At 41.1% G+C, this 18,887-nt stretch overlaps 1 protein-coding gene across 1 annotated transcript in view; it reads right to left on the bottom strand.

The window, feature by feature from the left end:
• The window catches only part of inpp4ab (inositol polyphosphate-4-phosphatase type I Ab), a 92,209-nt gene that overhangs the window by 61,898 nt on the left and 11,424 nt on the right, over positions 1–18,887 (bottom strand).

Here is an 18,887-nt window from a genome sequence, read left to right as displayed (position 1 = left end):
ACTGCTCTTGGCTGGATATTTTTAGATAGGGGACCCTCAACGCAACACAGCTGTGTCTGATAAATTTATACCAGCACCGCATACACTACCCCATCAGTGTCACCACTGTGCTGAGAACGCACCACCAGCCAAATAAAATCTGGTCAGCGGTGGTCCTTTCCTATTGATGGACGGGTCAGAGTCAGGCTGATCAGCAACAGATGCACTACAGTCTGTAACTGTAAACCTATGAAGTGCACCTGTTCAGAAGGTAGACCCGATAAAATGCCCACTGAGCACGGGTGTATGCAAAGGTCTGGGCACCTCTGGCCAAATGATGGAAAGGAAATGATGAAGGAAAAAAATAAAAAATAAGAATAGCATAACATTTTTCTGCAAATGTTAATGCAGAGTTACTTCATATTTGATTAACTTTGATTAAAAAAAAAACGTCAGGAAAAACAAAATAGTAGTTGTTGCATATATAAGAGTTCGGACGCTCTACTAAGTCAGTACTTAAGACCCCTTTTAGCAGTTAACACAGCTTGCAAATGCTTTTCATAGCCACGTAGGAGTCTTTCTATTCTTATTTTAAGAATTTTCACCCACTCTGTCTTGCAGAACACTTCTCGTTTGTGATATTCTTGGGCCGTTTTGCATGGACAGGATGTTTAAGATCTACCCACAGATTTTCAATCATGTTCAAGTCAGGGGGCTGTGACTGGGACCATTACAAGGCTTCAGCTTGCACTTCTTGAATTAGTTTATGGTGGATTTTGATGTATGTTTTGGATCATTGTCTTGTTGTAGACGTCAGCTTTCAGCTTCAGTTATCTGACTGACTGTCACGTTGGCTTCTCAGATTTTCAGATATTTAGCTCTATTCATTCTTGCATCTACCGATGCAATGATTCCTGTGACACTGTGGCTGCCGAACAACTCCAAGGCATAACAGATGCCTCTCCCATGCTTAAGAGTTGGCACTGTGTTCTTTTCATCAAATGCTGCTCCTTTTTAACATCTTTGGTGATTGTGGCCAAAGAATTTCACTTTTACTTAATCAGTCCAGAGCACTTGTTTCCAAAATGCTTAGTTAGATATTGTTTTGGCCCAATCCCATTTCACCCCTTGCCCCTACCACTGAGCCCTTAGTCCTCTGTTTTGCACGTTCATGTCTAGGGGTAGGGTGTACTGATTTTTGTTGAGGTTTTTCAGAGGCTCCAAACAGAGAGTTATGAGAAAAAAAGAAAAACCGGCAAGATGGCTGAACAAGAGACCAAAGAAACCCACAAATGTGAGAATTTTCTCTGTTAAAAAATTACGATAACCACTGTATTATCTTAGTTTAATGTCATTTCAGTGTATTATGGTCGTTCTCTTCATATAAAAAATCGCTAATAACATGCTAATGTCTCGGTAGCTAGCTAGCTAACTTTCCTGTTCCACCTTAAGTAGTCCAGCAGTTCTGATGCCTGAAGCACCAGAATGTAACTGCTGCACCATTTAAGGTGGAACGGGAAAATATGAACAAGGCGCTGTTGAATATCTGATTTCAGCTTCATGTCACCAAAGAATTAGGGGTGGGTGATAATAAATAATTGTCTTATAGCCCCTCTTTGAAGGCATATGATGCCCTAAATGTAACTAAAGCCCAGCAGTGAGGAGCTGAACTATCACTGAAGACGGGGCGGGTCGCCTACAGAGCACTGCTAGTAGTCCGTTAATGAAGTAATGTTTTTTTATTTTTTTTTATTTGAGGGTCCCATTTTGTAGGGCAAGATTTCAACCGCTACCCCTTATAACTCAGTTCCAAGGGGTTAGAGTGACACTCGAAAACAAGGGGTAGGGGTAAAAATAAGAAATGGGACTGGGCCTTTGTACACTTTAGACAGTGACTTCTGTGATGAGGTCACAGGTAAGGTTTCCACGCCTGTGTCAGGTAAACGTTCTGCACATCCTTTGATTTCACATGAGGGTTTTGCTTTGACTTTCTGGCCAGCATATGAGCAGTTCTGTCTGAGAGTTTTCTTGGTCTTCTGGATCTTGCCTTGACTTCCAAAATTTCCCTTAACGGCCATTTCTCAATGACATTTCGGACAGTATCAAATTGCAAGCTGGAAGCGATTCGATATCTCAGATTTTCAGCCAGCTGCTCAGCAAAGGACAGCCTTAATCAGCTGAATCATCACCTCCTCTATCGTCTGCTTACAAGTCATGTTAGAGGTTCATGTGATCTAAACGTTTCTACCTTTCGTCCAGTTATGAAATCTGATCACCGGAGATGCACTGGATACACATGGAAAGGCCAGGAGTGAAAGCCTATATGTCTCGTTGTCTACTTATGATCAGATCACTCAAGATGGTGAAAACAGGGCCTTAGTGTATTTAGGCTGCATGAATTCACTGCTAATTTCCTGCATCAGAAAAAAAAAAACACTGGTCCAAACTGAGTTCATCTCTGCTGGCTTGTCAGAAGATGCCCCTGGTGGACACTCAGCTGCTTTGACAGGCACGGCCAGACCTGCTGCTGGGGTGCTGTACGGTGACAAGCTGCGAGACTGACCTTCAACTGACGGTGATGTACTTCCTTAAGGGACGGGTATTTTATCTGGGTTATTTATTTATATATATCAGATACATCATTCTATTCATAAACCAATACATTGCTCTGCTGAGATTTCAGTTAATGTGTAATGCGATATCAGCTGGTTGGGTCCTGACATACTCTTGGCTTCTATATCACCCAATCAGTGCAAAACATCTTACAAGAGGAAAATATCGTCCTATTAAAATCACAAGGTATAACGCATTTCTTCTCATTCCACGCTGCACATGCCTCATTCAAATGTCAAATGAAGCGAAACAGTACTCTGAGGACTGCAGATACCCGTACATTTCACAGCCCATGCATTTTCTTTCTTCCTCTGAGAAATGTAGAAGCAGGAGGAATGTTTTTTTGGTGGATTTATTCATGGAATATAAGGTTGTCAAAGGTTTCAAAACTGTACAAGCTACTGAAATTTAAAAATGTATCACTCATATGTCCTGTGGGCTTTTCTCACGGTCTTTCATTTGCCATATTTTGTAGAAACCACTGTCAATGGTCAAAACTAGGCATTTGGGTGCATCCTATCAGAGGGAAGAGGACGTGGTATCGTCCAAAAAATCGCAACATCACACCCATAATGTAAATAATGTTATACAGATTGACTTTAATACTTAAAACATGCATGTTTATTGGCTCACAGATGCTAAGTTTTGGCGAAACTCTATATTATCGACATTATTCAGACACCCGAACGGCTGGGCCATTTTTCTTAAAATTTCTTATAAATTTTAGAGGTTTGTGTTTTTTGGGGCTTATTTTGGTAGATGACTGGCACAGCCGAACCAATCTGTGCTGTTTACAAATAGAACTCTGTAGAATTCAGACATCAACACAAAGTACTGAAAACTGAAATGAAAACTGTGTAGAACCTGAATTTGAAGTGGTTCATAGTTCTTTTCAACATTCAAAAATGTTCAATTAAGTTGTATTTACTTTAAACAGATCATTCTGTTTTGTTTTGGCAAAGTATTCTTTCAAAAGTTATCATTTGAGCAGTTTCTTTGCAGACGTCTGCAGGTTTGCATCAAAAATGCCTTTATGCACTTCAGAGTCCACGACCAACACCATTACAAGAAAAACACGACAAGACATTGAGTGTCTCGGATTTCTGCAGTTATCAGAATATTCAACTGGTCACGTAAACATCATACTCCGATCTAGAAATATTAAATATTCTTCATCTTCTAGATGATGTATGTTCATATTTTTAGGTCAAGTGGTGCGACGTTTTAAAAAAAAGCCACAAGACGAAGTTCGAGTTTTACGTTTACGTCTTCTTCTGTGAGTTTATTGGCTGGTTGTAAAGCAGAAATCCGATTACTGCCTGACTCATGTAGACACAGAGTTTCCCCATTATCTGATTACTCAAGAGCATGTAAACCTGTTGATGGGATTACTGATAAAATCAGATTTCTGCAGTTATCGGATTATTAAGGGCATTTAAACGCACTCATTGACATTTCAACCTTTGTGCTTTACAGTAGCCTCAGTGCAGTCTGGTTGGAATTCTTCTCCAGGCTTTCTCTACAAATAGTCTACCATCAGTTGAATGTGCTAAAAGTGTCTTTCTTCAAGCGTCCAAACACATTTTGCAACCACTGGTAACCTAAGGTAGCTCTTAACATTTGACTTGCTCATAAGAGAGGACCAGTCAAGTCTGCTGCCATCACACCAATGACACATTTGACCTATCCTACTTAGCACACATCCAGATCATCCATCCAGCTCTGCTTAAACCTCTTTGCACTGTATCTGGAACACTCCAGACACATCCATCACTGATACAGACATGCAGTGGAGGTCTGCCTGGGGTCAATTCCTCCTGGTGCTTAACATTCTGAACATCCAGGCATATATGCAGCATTTCAACCCCTTTCCTGGAGGCCTTTGTGGACAAAGATTTGTGTTTTCTTTGCTCTGATTTACACCAATCAGTCATAACATTATGACCACCTCCTTGTTTCTATGCTCATTGTCCATTTTATCAGCTCCACTTACTATATAGGTGCACTTTGTAGTTCTACAGTTACAGACTGTAGTCCATCTGTTTCTCTGATACTTTGTTAGCCCCCTTTTACCCTGTTCTTCAGTGGTCAGGACCCCCATGGACCCTCACAGAGCAGGTACTATTTGGGTGGTGGATCATTCTCAGCACTGCAGTAACACTGAAGTGGTGGTGGTGTGTTAGTGTGTGTTGTGCTGGTAGGAGTGGATCAGACCCAGCAGTGCTGCTGGAGTTTTTAAACACTGTGTCCACTCACTGTCCACTCTATTAGACACTCCTACCTTGTCCGTCCACCTTGTAGATGTAAAGTCAGAAACGATAGCTCATCTGCTGCCGCACAGTTTGTGTTGGTCATCATCAGTGGTCACAGGACGCTGCCCACAGGACGCAGTGACAATGAGGTGTTTAAAACCTCCAGCAGCACTGCTGTGTCTGATCCACTCAGACCAGCACAACACACACTAACACACCACCACCACTTCAGTGTTACTGCAGTGCTGAGAATGATCCACCACCCAAATAGTACCTGCTCTGTGAGGGTCCATGAGGGTCCTGACCACTGAAGAACAGGGTAAAAGGGGGCTAACAAAGTATCAGAGAAACAGATGGACTACAGTCTGTAACTGTAGAACTACAAAGTGCACCTATATAGTAAGTGGAGCTGATAAAATGGACAATGAGCATAGAAACAAGGAGGTGGTCCTAATGTTATGCCTGATCGGTGTAGGTCATGAACACATTCATTGCTCAGCTTTACCTACATAACGAACCAAACAGTGTAAATGAAGCCGACACAGTGCACTTGGAAGGAATCTCAAGACAGCCATTATGTGGGGTTGTTCCAACTCAAAGTAGGCTATTAAAACACAATTGCTTCAAAGGGCCCTTCCGAGCCGACAGCCCTGAAGGGACTAACTGATGTACACTTTGCTCCAAATATTCTTCGTGGTGTTATTACTCTGACTGGAAAAATGGCAGCAGTAAGTGGCCCCTCAATGTATTTATAATCACAGCGGCTCGAGTCCTGACATTCTCTGTACTTCTACATTGTATGCTCAGTTAACACATTACAAAAATACACTACAGCACCTGTAAAGCTGACAAGATTAAACATAATTTATTATTTTTCTATACAACAGAGGTCTTATTTAAATAACTATTTGGCTAAACATCTCTCAGCAAGTTTAACAAACATGCACTGAAGTGATATTCATGTCTAATAACACACTGTGTTTGTAAATTACTTCCATCAATTCTAATCCTAGCAGGCCATAGTTTGATTTAACTCATCCATTCATTACCAGGTTTAGTAGGTATGTTAGAGCAGGCTAATCACCAAACTGCTGAAATCAGAGCCTCCAAGAGAAAAATTACTCATACTCGCCCTATTTAATCATTTTAAACCTGTATCATAACATTTGATATCCTGGGCTGCTGGTATAACTGGACTAGCAGGGCTAAGAAGAAAAAAGCCTTAAAACGAAGTTACATTTTTGGCATCCAGATCGTTTTACATGCAGTTAATAAATGATCAGAAAGTGTTTATTATGGACGTCTGTGGACCCAAGAACAGTAGCACCACAGGAAGGTTGCATGAAAATATGAACTGACTAAGATGGGGCTGATGTAGCCCAAACAGTAGATTCTCAAAGCCTATCTATGATTTTATGTGAAGTGCATTGTGAGGTATAACGTAGTGAAACGCACACTGGTTCGTTTTCTATTTTTCAAGCCCATGATGCCCAGCTCCACCTGCCTGCAGTCTTTAGTCAGTACAAGATGGGGCGGTATGAGTCAGGTTAAGGGCTGAAACAATCATTTAACGTCACTGATATAAATAAAATACACAATATTGTTGATAATTGTTCATTTACATTTTCGAAGTGACGTCCAACCTAGAGTGAGGTAACGACTAAACGTGAAGAGGGCAGCAATTCATGAATAGTGTTGTAACTATGTGGGCAAATAGCAAAAGAACAAAAAAAAGGAACAGCAGTGCTGCTGGAGTCCACTCACTGTCCACTCTATTAGACGCACCTGCGTTGTTGGTCCACCTTGTAGATGTAAAGTCAGAGACAATAGCTCACAACACAATAGCTCTCAACACAAACTGCTGCACAGGATGCTGTTGGCTGGATATTTTTGGTTGGTGGACTATTCTCAGTCCAGCAGTGACACTGAGGTGTTTAAAAACTCCAGCAGCACTGCTGGGTCTGATCCACTCAGACCAGCGCAACACACACTAACACACCACCACCACGTCAGTGTTACTGCAGTGCTGAGAATGATCCACCACCCAAATAGTACCTGCTCTGTGAGGGTCCATGGTGGTCCTGACCACTGAAGAACAGGGTAAAAGGGGGCTAACAAAGTATGCAGAGAAACAGATGGACTACAGTCTGTAACTGTAGAACTACAGAGTGCCCCTATATAGTAAGTGGAGTGAGTAAAAGTGAGTGGCCACAATGGACACTTTCAATGGGGCCCAAACAATGCCAATGTGCAAAGTGGTATGTAGCTGGGGGGAAGGCCATGGTTGTCATATGGCTATTTTAACCATAAGTGAAACAAAACTCTAAGGATTAATAAGGAAAAACTAGAAATAATTTTGAGTGCCATATATAGGGCCTGGAGACCCTCTGCAGATTTCCGAGTCTCATGAACTGGAACAGGAAGCTGGGGAGAGCTTTTTCAGCTAATCCCCTGAAGACTGCCTGACACACTTTTCACGTGACCTGACAAAAACGGCACACATATTTGGACTGGAGACCATCTCTTCAGACAGCAAATGAGAAAAAAGGGGCTAACGTCATTAAATACTCTAAATATATTAGCAAAGATTAAAGGTTTAAGCTGTAGGCCTCTTGGAGTAGATGTCTGCTAGGCCTGCACTGAAGGACTCCAGGGTGCGTGTTAACATCCTCTGCTTAATACCGCATGTGTGAAGTATTAGGAAGAGAAACTGTTTTTTAGACCCATGCAGTGCCCATGAAACCACCTGATGCTTCCAGAAGCACCCTCTCCTCTACTAGAGCCTGTAACATAGGCAGGAGTTGTGATTAAGGTGGGCAACACCGCAAATATAACACTACTTGAACTAGTAGTGGGTGGACACCTCCTGCTGTGTAGTCCATTTCATCTGTAGATGTCCACTTTGTAATCAAGGCAGCGGACTTAAAGGAACGATCGGTCTTTTGGGGTTAGCCTTAGCCTAATATGGACACCGGACTGAAGAGGCCTGGCTGAAAAGCCTCCTGACCCGGTCAGCTGTATCAGATGCTGTCACAATCTCCTGCACTTGTACCCACAACACCAGCTGTTGTAGGTCAGCAGGTATTGAAGCTTGACTGACTGTAATATTTCCAAAATTCACAAGAATATGTGATGGAAATGACTAAAGAAATTCAACAAAGCTTAAGTTAGCTTTTTGGTTAAATTTGCCATCCCACTTTAAATGGTGCTGCACTACAAATGTACCAAAATAGGTTTACTTAAGCATCTAAAAGGGTTTAAGTACACTGTGATATAATTATTTGGCCATGCCACCCATTACTATACTGAAGACATTTTATGAAATGCAATACATATAACAATATTGCATTTTTTGTGCATGTTCTCCTGCATGTCACTATTGTATTCTATACTGTATTCAGTATAACTGAACTCCCCACACTGGTGTTCACTTCCCCATCTGGCAAGGACACCACGTTATAACAATAAGAGTCCTTGGGCAAGACTCCTAATGCTACATTCATGCTGCTCTGTATATACAGGACACTGTTTAGGCCACTGCAGCACTCAGTTTAGTTGTTCGGTGACTTCAAACATGGATATAAAAAGAGCATCACAGAGAGGTTGAGTCTTTCAGAAGTGGAGATGGGGAGGATTTTACCACTTTGTGAAAGACCATGTGGGGAAATAGTGCAGCAATTCAAAAATAACATTTCTCAATGTAAAATTGCAAAGAACTTGAGGATTTCATGATCTACGGTACATAATATCATTAAAACATTCAGAGAATCTGGAGAAATCTCTGTATGCAAGGGACAAGGCTGAAAACCAACACTGGCTGGCCGTGATCTTTGGGCCCTCAGGTAGCACTGCATCGTGTCGACAGACACAATTCTGTAGTGGAAATCACTGCATGGGCTCAGAAACACTTCTGAAAAACACTGTCTGTGAGGTTTGTCAGTTTGTCACAGTGTCTACAAATGCAAGTTAAAACTCTACCATGCAAAGAAAAAAACATTTATGATCATGATCAAGAAACGCCGCCGCCTTCTCTGGGCCCGAGCTCATTTCAGATGAACTGAGGCGTAGTGGAAATGTGTTTTGCGGTCCGACAAATAAAAAAAAATTTAATTCTTTTTGGAAATCATGGATACCGCGTCAACCAGGCTAAAGGGTAGAGGGACCATCTTGTTATCAGCGCACAGCTCAAAAGCCAGTATTCATGATGGTATAGGGGTGCATTAGTTCACATGGCATGGGTGACTTTTGGGCACCATTAATACTGAACGATTAATAAAGGTATAAGAGCAACATGTGCTGCCATCCAGATGACGTCTTTTTCAGGGAAGGCATTGCTTATTTCAGCGAGACGATGCCAAATCACATTCTGCATGGCTGGCCTGCCTGCAGTCCAGATCTGTCACCACTGAAAACATTTGCTGCATTATAAAACAAAATTATGAAATTAAAAATACGACAAAGGAGACCCCAAAATGTTGATCAGCTGAAATTCTACATGAAACAAGACTGGGAAAACATTTCACTTTCATTTTCAATGAAATTAAATGATTTGCACATCACTGCATTCTGTTTTCATTTGCACTCACAGTGCCCCTGTTTTTGGGAAACAGGATTGAGTAGGGAAATGTTAAAATCATTGTTTGTGGTAAGTTACAGTGCGTTATGGATTCTGCAGATAAAGATTAAGTTGAAAAATGCTGAAATAGTCCTTCAAAGATTAACTGCCACTTAAAATTCATTGTAAAAATGAATACAACAAATAGGCGTTCGAACGCCTAAAGCCAAATAATGATCCAAATGACCTTCTTTGCAATCAATATCTCCTTGAGCATGTTCATAAATGGCTAAAAAAAGCCTATTATTAATAAGCACTCTCAATTTTAGGCAATTACTACTGCAGGGAGTAACTTCGTATCTCTGCAGACAACAGTGCAAGTCTCTCTCAAGCATCATTTTTACAGTAAATCACAACAGAGGGCCTGTATTGCAGCTTCCTCGAATTCGCTAACCTACTTGAAATTCGCATCCATTTCTGTGCAGAGATGAACCCAGATAAACACAAGCTCCCCCCTCGTTTAAATATCCAGGGGAGACCAAAAAAGTGAGGATGTGTTTGTTTGAGTCTCATTTTCCACAGCCTGCTGAAGGAGGCAGAGAGCAGAGCCTAACAGCCATAAAAGGGCAAACCCACTTTCTCTTTCTGTCTGCCTGCCAGACCTCAAAATCTCCCGCTCGCACACGCGCATTAACGAGGAGAGATGGCAGAGGGGGTGAGTGACCCGAACCACCCTCAGATCTGACATTTCATCTCTTATCAAACACTCCCACACCAAAAGCTACATTACTGAACTCAACAAGCTCTCTAACAAAAAACTCTTCTGCCCACATGCACTCCATTTCACAGCAACAGAACTTCAATCCCCCTCGAACAAAAATGGCAAATGAATATACGTTAAATGTATATTAACTAGACTTGAAACTAGAAACTTTGCTTCTTGCACTAGAGCTACAAGGCCAAGATGGAGACTCGAGGCAGAGACAGGGACTTAAGTCAGCACTCAAGTTGCACTAGAATTGCATGTGACTGACTCGCAACTCGGTCAAGTTACAGATCATAGAGATCATTAAAACTTCAAATGGATTAGCTATTATGCTACCTAGCTAGTACACTTGCAGTACAAACCACTGACTAACCAACTGTTTCCAGCTGTTTTGCCTCTAAACACTGCATTTACTACATATAGCACTTCAGTTCTGTCCTTCAACGTGTTGGATCTTCTATAATGAAGGGCTTGTTCTGCTGAACCAGAATGGTTTTAGTAGGTGTTCTGAACAACGCAAAACCGGCATCTTTTAAGACTAGACTAACATTCTGTACTAAAGACTTGAGACTCAACTTGCACCCCAAGAGACTCGAGATTAAAATCTCACATGCACCCAAGAGGCTCAAGATTCCAGTCGAACAAGCACCCAAGAGACTACAGGCTTGGACTTGTACCCAAGACTTGACTCGAACCCCCCAACTCGTACCCAAGACTTGACTTAGACAACCACCGAATAGACTTAAGACTTAACTTGGACACCCACCCAAAAGAACTTGAGACTTCAACTCATACACATGACTTTCGGGGAACTTGTGCCCAAGACTTCACTTGGACAACCATTGAATAGACTTGAGACTTAATTTGGACACCCACACAAGAGACTGAAGACTTAGACTTGCATCCAAGAGACCTGAGACTTGAACTGGACACCCAAAAAAACTCGAGTCCCAGCTTGGACATGCACCCAAAAGACTCGAGACTTAGACTTAGACCCAAGAGACTCAACTTGGACATGCACCCAACAGATAGGACATATGGTCTCACACCCAAGAGACCTGACTCGGACATGCACCCAAGAGACTCAAGGCTTAGACTTATGCCCAAGAGACTCGAAACTCAACTCAGACTTGCAGCACAGTGACTCAAGGCTCAACTTGGACTCGCGACACAGTGACTTGACACTCAACCTAGACTGGTACCCACACCCTAATGACTCAAGACTCGACTCGTACCCCAGAGACTCAACACTCTACTCAGACTCACATCCCAGAAACGCAAGAATTGGCTTCAACTACTGTAGCCAGTTTATGTGTTTTCTGACACTTTATTATACACCGTTATTAAAAATTAGGGTTTCCCCTACTGTTTTTATGGATAACAGCGAACATAAGCAAGACTACTTGAGACTAAGTAACAGCTTGACATGGGTTGAGGCAAAGGTGTGATGATTTAGCCCAAGTGAGATGATCTGATAACTGGTGGTGCTTAAGCTTCCATTCCTTGGTAGCTACATTAACTTCACAGCTCCAGAGTAAAACCAAGAACACTGGGCTGAGCGGCTACAGTCGGACTAGGAGGGAAACTGTGTGGATTAGACTTATCGCAGAACTATTCCTCAAGTATTTCATGACGGTAAAAGGAAGGTGATGTTACATGGAAACAGGAAATTTCCTTCCTCTTCTACAAACAACCAACTTCCTATTCTAGCCACACAATCTCCCATGTGACCAAAAGTGTAAAAGCAACACATGACTTAGTGAAAAAAAAAAACAATACTATGCAGATGGTTAAAAACAAGCAGCCCATGTTTTGAAAATAATAAGCATTAGCTTCTCTCTGCTACTTCTGGTTTACAGAGGACACATCACACATGACTCATCCCTTATTTTGCATGGATGCGTGGTTCTGAACTCGCAGCTGCTGTAGTCACATGGCAAACCCCAAACAAATGATTTTATTCAGCCATTCAAGCGACACAACAGTCTTTGCATGCTGTAAAACAGGGGATGGAGTTCAAATCACCTGAGCTTGGTGAGGCACAGACAAGTATAGACCCAGCTGTTTCCTTTCCAGCACTGGGTAAGTGGTTATGTAAGAACAGGCCACATTCTCTCACGTGCTGCTGCACTACTCTATTCTGCCTGGAGAGAAGCAGCATCACTGGGCCTTGTTCCTGTCAGAGCAGCTCGCTTTCAGAGGAGGTGCAAGTTCTTACTGCACGAGAGAAGGTTTTAGCATCTCGCGAGCTCCAGAGCATCTCCACTCAGTTAAGTTCTTTCAGGCAGACGTCAAAATGCTAAACTGCCCTGAGAGCTTTACCACACAGGTAAGTCTACCTACTCAGCAGCTGTCAACACCCCCAGCCAGTTATTCCCAGGGTGCTGTCTACCTAAATAAGTGGAGTACTAAAAACCTGAACACGTTTCAAAAATACATTTCAAATCACTGGTAATGTCTGACAAAAAAGGCATAAATATTTTTGGGCATCCGTCTTAAATAGCACACAAAAAAGGATTTTTCATGGTTGTTCCAGCTATTATGTTTACATCTCCACAACAAGGGGTCAAAGCTTTGACAACACCAACGTTCTTCAGGGCTGCTTGCATGTTTTCTCCTCTGATAATGTCTCTTGTACCTTGACTTTACTTTCTTTACTTTAGCCTTTTATTTTTCCAAATTTCATAACATATAGCAATAACAACAATAATGATGATGATGATGAAAGTAAGTTTTTCTTCTGGTAATTTAGCGACAGTCCCTAACACAGTCCTGAGAGCTGAGAAGTGATGTTTCTTACTGCAATTACAATCACTGGGCTGCTTTTTTTTCCACAGATCTGAAATAAACTTTGGTGCTGAGGTGGGAGGCGGGGGGAGACACAGACTCTAAAAAATAAATAAATAACAAAATTCATAATAATAACTTTAAAAATACACAGTTTTCAGTTATGTACAAATATAAATAACACAAGATTTTTTTAATTTACAGGTTTAATGTATGTCTATGTTTTCTCTGAGCGTGAGTGATGTATTTTGCCTCAGTTTAAACTGGCATTTTTATTAATACTGTAAAAGATGCTGATTAAGCCTACAGCCTACCAGCCATGTTTATCACTCTGGCAGAGAAATAACAGAAGTTTTTTTGTTTTATGCCTGACAGAAAGAACCATAATCGCTGGCAAAGAGGGTTAAACACAGACAGTCATTTCTTCAGACTGTATTTATGTCATGGTTTAAGCCTTGGGTTCACTACATGACTTTTAAAGTCCACACAGATTATAAAAGACTGGGTGTTTCACACTATCAGACTGGATGTTTTTGGATGACTGAAATATTTGGGTTCACACACTAAACAATTAGGATCACACACTACACGACTTTAAAGCTACTGAACTTGCACGAACCCTGGCGTTTTCCCGTTACCCAGAGCTGCAACTAAACAAAAGTGGAGCTGCTGCTGCTGTTTTCTCTGCTGTTTGCACTTAAACATGTTTAAGTGGCTCACTGATTTAAAAAATGCTATCAGTTTGGTATTTTTTAGAGTTTTAAATGTAAATAAACTCAACTGTGCCTTAAACTCAGCTCATTAAAAGTTTCCCTCCACATGTGAGAGACTTTTCGCCATTTTTATTTGTTTATTTGCTGTATTTTCTTCTTTCGTGCTCTCAGTTTTCATTGGTTGTTGCAGATTTTGTTCAGATTGAGTCGTTGACCCGTTTACACTAGATCACGCTCAGAGTCGGGTTGAAAAAATCAGACGTTTGATAAACTCTGACTGGTCTGAAACGCAATCGGGAGGCTGTAAATCTGAGTCTGCCCCCCTCAAACACGACTCGACTCTCTCTCCAACTGTCGCCTCAGACTGACCCAAACGTCTGCAGACTAGAGCCGACCAGCTCAGACTCAGTCAGACTGAGAATCGGGGCTACAATCGGGGTAAAAGTCGTGTAGTGTAACTCCGGCTTTAAGCTAGCTTAAAGATCGCAAAGCGCTTCTCTCACCATGAATTAGGACGCATCTGTATACCTGAGCTACAAGTCCTTCTTCCTCCTCGCCCGGCCTCTTGTTAAATTAATTCTCAATACTCATTGGTTAAGTGAATATTAGGCATCGTTCCAATTAAGAGAAAGCAAATTATAGCCAGGGCAACTATGCTAGTTATGAATAATAGCTAATAAGTGCGACTCGCTCTCCTGCAGTCTCCTTCACTCTCTGCTGCTCTAAGGCGTTCACGTAGCGGTCAAACGGGCAAATTCAAAGCACTTCGTTTTTTAAAACCTACCGGTTAATTTTCTCACAGTTGAAATATACAGCTGTCCATACATGGACCTAAGCATGGGAAACAATACTGGGGGCTGTTCCTCAATTCTTTTTTACTGTGTGCTGTAAGCATCCTGACCAATCAGAGGGGGGCACTCAGTCATGATGAATGTTTCGGTGGGATGAATCAGGTAATAATTTACATTTGTAAATGAATAATTTACATTTGTAATCTAATATAATGAATAATTAATCTAATAATTTGGGAAGTTATTCTGGTCAAAATAATGCAGGCCCATCTTTAAACATGCCACCAGTGTGTTTTTGGTATACTACAAGTAGAGGTGCATGATATGGCAAAAAAAATATATCATGATTCTTAAAGAAATCATATTTTTCTGACATTTGATAGGTTGAAAACATAAAGTAAGGCCACATTTTAAAATATATATAGTCAAAAACTATAAACACAATAACTTGTATTCAACATTTCACATAATGCACTACACTACATTCATTTAAACAGGACTAAATCATGCTCTCTTTGTAGTCAAACACAGAGTTGGGACGTGATTAAGTACTAACGATATCCACGATGGTGTGACATACTGTGATGTCATTTAACAATATCGATATCATATAACAATATATATAACAATATCACAATAACGTTGTGATTATAATTGCAATACCAGTATTTTTCCATATTGTGCAGCCCTGAGAGGGACCAATTAAAATGCAGTATTTCTGGAGAAAACAACTCCAATGGTTAGAAATCTTCTCCTAAATTTGCTCAACAAATCATCATCTCAACGTTCCTGATGGCCAGTGGCTCAGCTGATGAGCTCATGGCTATCTCAGAGGCGTTAGCGTCTGGCCTGAAGCTCTATGAAGTAAGGCCTCCTGTGCTGATGCTCTAAATAGAGAAAGTTTCCAACACGGAGGCTCTCCAGATGGCCTCAGCACCATCGGGCAGACACTGATCAATGTGCAGGAGCCACATGCACTCCCTAAACCACTCACTGTGTGTGTGTGTGTGTGTGTGTGTGTGTGTGTTTGTTTGAAGGCCACAGGAAAAAAATGAAGTACCCCTCCTTTCTAGAGGGCCATTATTCAGACTGGAGCGTGCATAATTTCTTGAAAAGGCAACAACAGATGTAACCCTTTCAGATGAAAATGAGCATCGGTCATCCTCCCTTCAGCAGCATGTGCTTTAGACCCCTCCTTTAGTCTCCTGTTTAAAATACACAGATGGGTTTGTTTTTATACACTGTCAGGACATGGGGTCATGCATATGCCCCACATGTATTATACACTTGTGCATCTACCTACATGTAAAAAGAAGTGATATATCGATTCCATTTTTTTAGACCGAGTACACATTTTTGTGTATTTTGGATTTCATTCTGAGTCTATATAACATTTAAAATCTAGCTGATTTTAATTATGTGCATTATGTTACATATCGCTGCTGTCGGAAGAAAACCTCGTATCTCCATTCATGTTTTTCAGTTTTTGACATAACTGAATGCCTGTTGTCCTTTACATTGTGTGTAAATTTCATGATAAATGGACCAAAAGAAACGACCCTAAATGACTTGGAGAAAAGTTTGGTTCCATTGACTTACATTAAAAGTAAAGTAGGTTTTTTCCTTCTCCTGTAAAGTTAACGTTTTGGAGATAAGAGGTTTTCTTACCCTGGATTGAGAAGAGTGGGCTTTGTTGCATGTGAGAAAAGTGCTTCTGTACAGCTGTAAGTAAAGTGTGTTTCATAGTTTTGATCCCTGCTCCTCGTCTCTTTCAACAACAGTCTCTGTGGCACAACAACAGCAGGAATCACATCCGAGGACAATGCATCTGAAGAGTCTTTTGTTTGGCTGGTTGAGCTGTAGTTCAACTGCATCCTCCAAAGCCAGATATGCACGGTGTGATTTTAGAGATCTTGTTCTTTGTTGACTCTCACTGTATATTTGAACAGACCATCGTCCACAGACAAAGCCTACGATTTATATGATCGCACTGGACAAAAATGCTTGGTCTGATGTTATGAATGTGTTTGTGTGTGTTTAAAAAGGGGCTAAATCACACAGTTTATGCCTGACTGGAAATATACCAAGGCGGAATGTTTAAAGTGTTATCAGGTGGTATCGGATGTTGGTATCAGTGCATTTTTATGAGCATTAATACAAGTAAACAAGCACAGTATCGGGCCAATACCTGATACGAATATTGGTATCAATACATCCCTATTAATACGAATTTTCTAATTTTCTTAACCTTAACCACAGTGACCAAAGAAACATGTAGCTTTTGTAATTTTTTTGTTGGTACTATTTTTGTGGTACTAATATTGAAGGTTACCCCAATGTTTAGTGTCCAACGTTGCTCACTATAATACCCATCATGCACTATGCAATTACATTATACAACAGTTGGGAATCCCTGTGGTGTCGATCAATCCTGTTAGCCCAGCCACTGATGTCAAGGCTAATAAATACAACCAAGCTAGCATTAGTGCAACTCTCTCTCAACTCCCTCAGTTGTTGAATAAAACCGTTAAGGAAGCCGTGATTCTCCCTTTATGCATCTCAAATTGGAGGCTGGACACGAGTTTTGCATGATTTTAAACTGAGGCGATGTATCTAGACAGTCAAGCGTCTCGCTAGCTTTAGCATTTAGCTTGTTGTCTACATCAGATGAGTCATTTCTGTCATTTAAGATATCAATTTTCTCCACTGCAATGATTTTAAGACAGTTACTAGTTATACAACTGCAAAAATGTACTCAGCTTCCAGTAGTGATGTTAGCTATCTGCCCTCCTTCTGCATTTCAACAGCCCACCCCCAAAAATTCACACAAAGCAGCTGTAGTTTTTCAAAAGTTCCACCCACCCTTCGGATATAACATCATAAAGAGTTTTCCTAGCCTTTAAACTAGAAATTCTCAGGCTACTGCGGCACCAGAGCTTCTAGAATTCTTACTAGTTTATTGACTTCCGTTAATTAACTTCTATCTCTCTTAATTTTCATCAGTTCTTATCATAGAAACAACTTTGTGTTCTTCAGATGCGAATGAGTTTTGTAAAACACACTATCTGTCCTTTACTGATGACTGATTTATTTTGCAGACATCGATAGATCTATGACTGTCAATATCAGATGTTATTATTGTCCAACCGATATATCAGCCAGACCCTACTTTTTCTGAAAATGTAATAAAAACACGTGCACACTTTCTTCTCAAGGTTTGTGATGCAATTATAGGAGACAACATCGTTATACAACATCTAAGACACTGCGTTCATATTGAACTACATCCCCCAACATGCTGCACTGAGATCAATGTGTAGATAAGAGCCATTAGGCTACATATTGACAAAACCATTTTGTGCGCTTGACCAAAAGAGCAGGGGGGTCCTAATATAAGCAGCCAGCGGGAAACTGTGTCGATTGATCCATCTGGTGAGCGGAAAGTGACCAGCAAGTCCCGTAAAGGGGGCAGTGCTTTCTCTGGCAAGCAGATGCCGCTTCACTCAAGAAAGCTGTAGTTCCTCTTTGCTTGCACTCAAGTTGAAACTGCCGTAAAAAGATCCTGTCAAATGCCAGGTGGGGAGGCAGCGGACTTCAAAGCTTTCACTGCTTGAGCTCTCACTCTGAGAAAAACAGGAAGTCTGTGTGGTGACACTTAATTTCACTTGAAAAACAATGCTGCACATTGTTACACCCACAGAAGCAAACGCTGAACATTTCCTATACCTTCACAGTGCAACTCTGTAGTGGTTTGTAGAAACACTGACAAGAAACGGTCGTTGCTAACAATGAATCAAAGCAAACAGGAACCAGACACAGCACCGATACTGAAAGAGAAAAATATAAGTTTGAATTGTTTTAATGATAGCCGACTTTCCGATGTTCATCTTGCGTGAAGCGCTTTAATTAAAATGGCTCATTTTAAAGTTTACCAGCTTTCAAAGAAGAAATTTTAGATCAGTATTGGCCGATTTTGGTAAAGAAAGTGGTATTGGGCAAATCAATCAGCAATCAATTAGCATTTTGCAAATAACCTCATGTTAAATATTAACTACCAGCTTCCATTCATTTAAACGTGTTTGTACTGTGTCTGTACATGCTAAACATGTGGCATCAGCATTGTGGGGGCGACCAAGGCTTCAGATAAAATACATAAAAATGCACTTTGGCTGCGTTCACATTACCACGCTGAAGTGGCACAAATCTGATCTTCTGCCCTAATGTGACTCAGATCTGATGTTTTCAGGGCTGTGTGGACACAAATCTGATCTTTTCAAATCGCCACTTTCGTATGTGGTCTAGATCGGATACGTATCCGATTCGTGGCCACGCGACCTTAATGTGACGTTCAGATCGGAGTTCATGTGCTTTTTTTCCACTGCGCCATCATTCAGCGTTACCATGGCAGCAGCGCTGAACAGAAGTTAAAGC

The sequence above is a fragment of the Colossoma macropomum genome, unplaced genomic scaffold, assembly GCF_904425465.1.
Source record: "Colossoma macropomum unplaced genomic scaffold, Colossoma_macropomum, whole genome shotgun sequence".
NCBI classification, from domain to species: Eukaryota; Metazoa; Chordata; class Actinopteri; order Characiformes; family Serrasalmidae; genus Colossoma; species Colossoma macropomum.
Note: the sequence above shows the minus strand (reverse complement) of the source record. Positions and strands in the feature narration are given on the sequence as shown.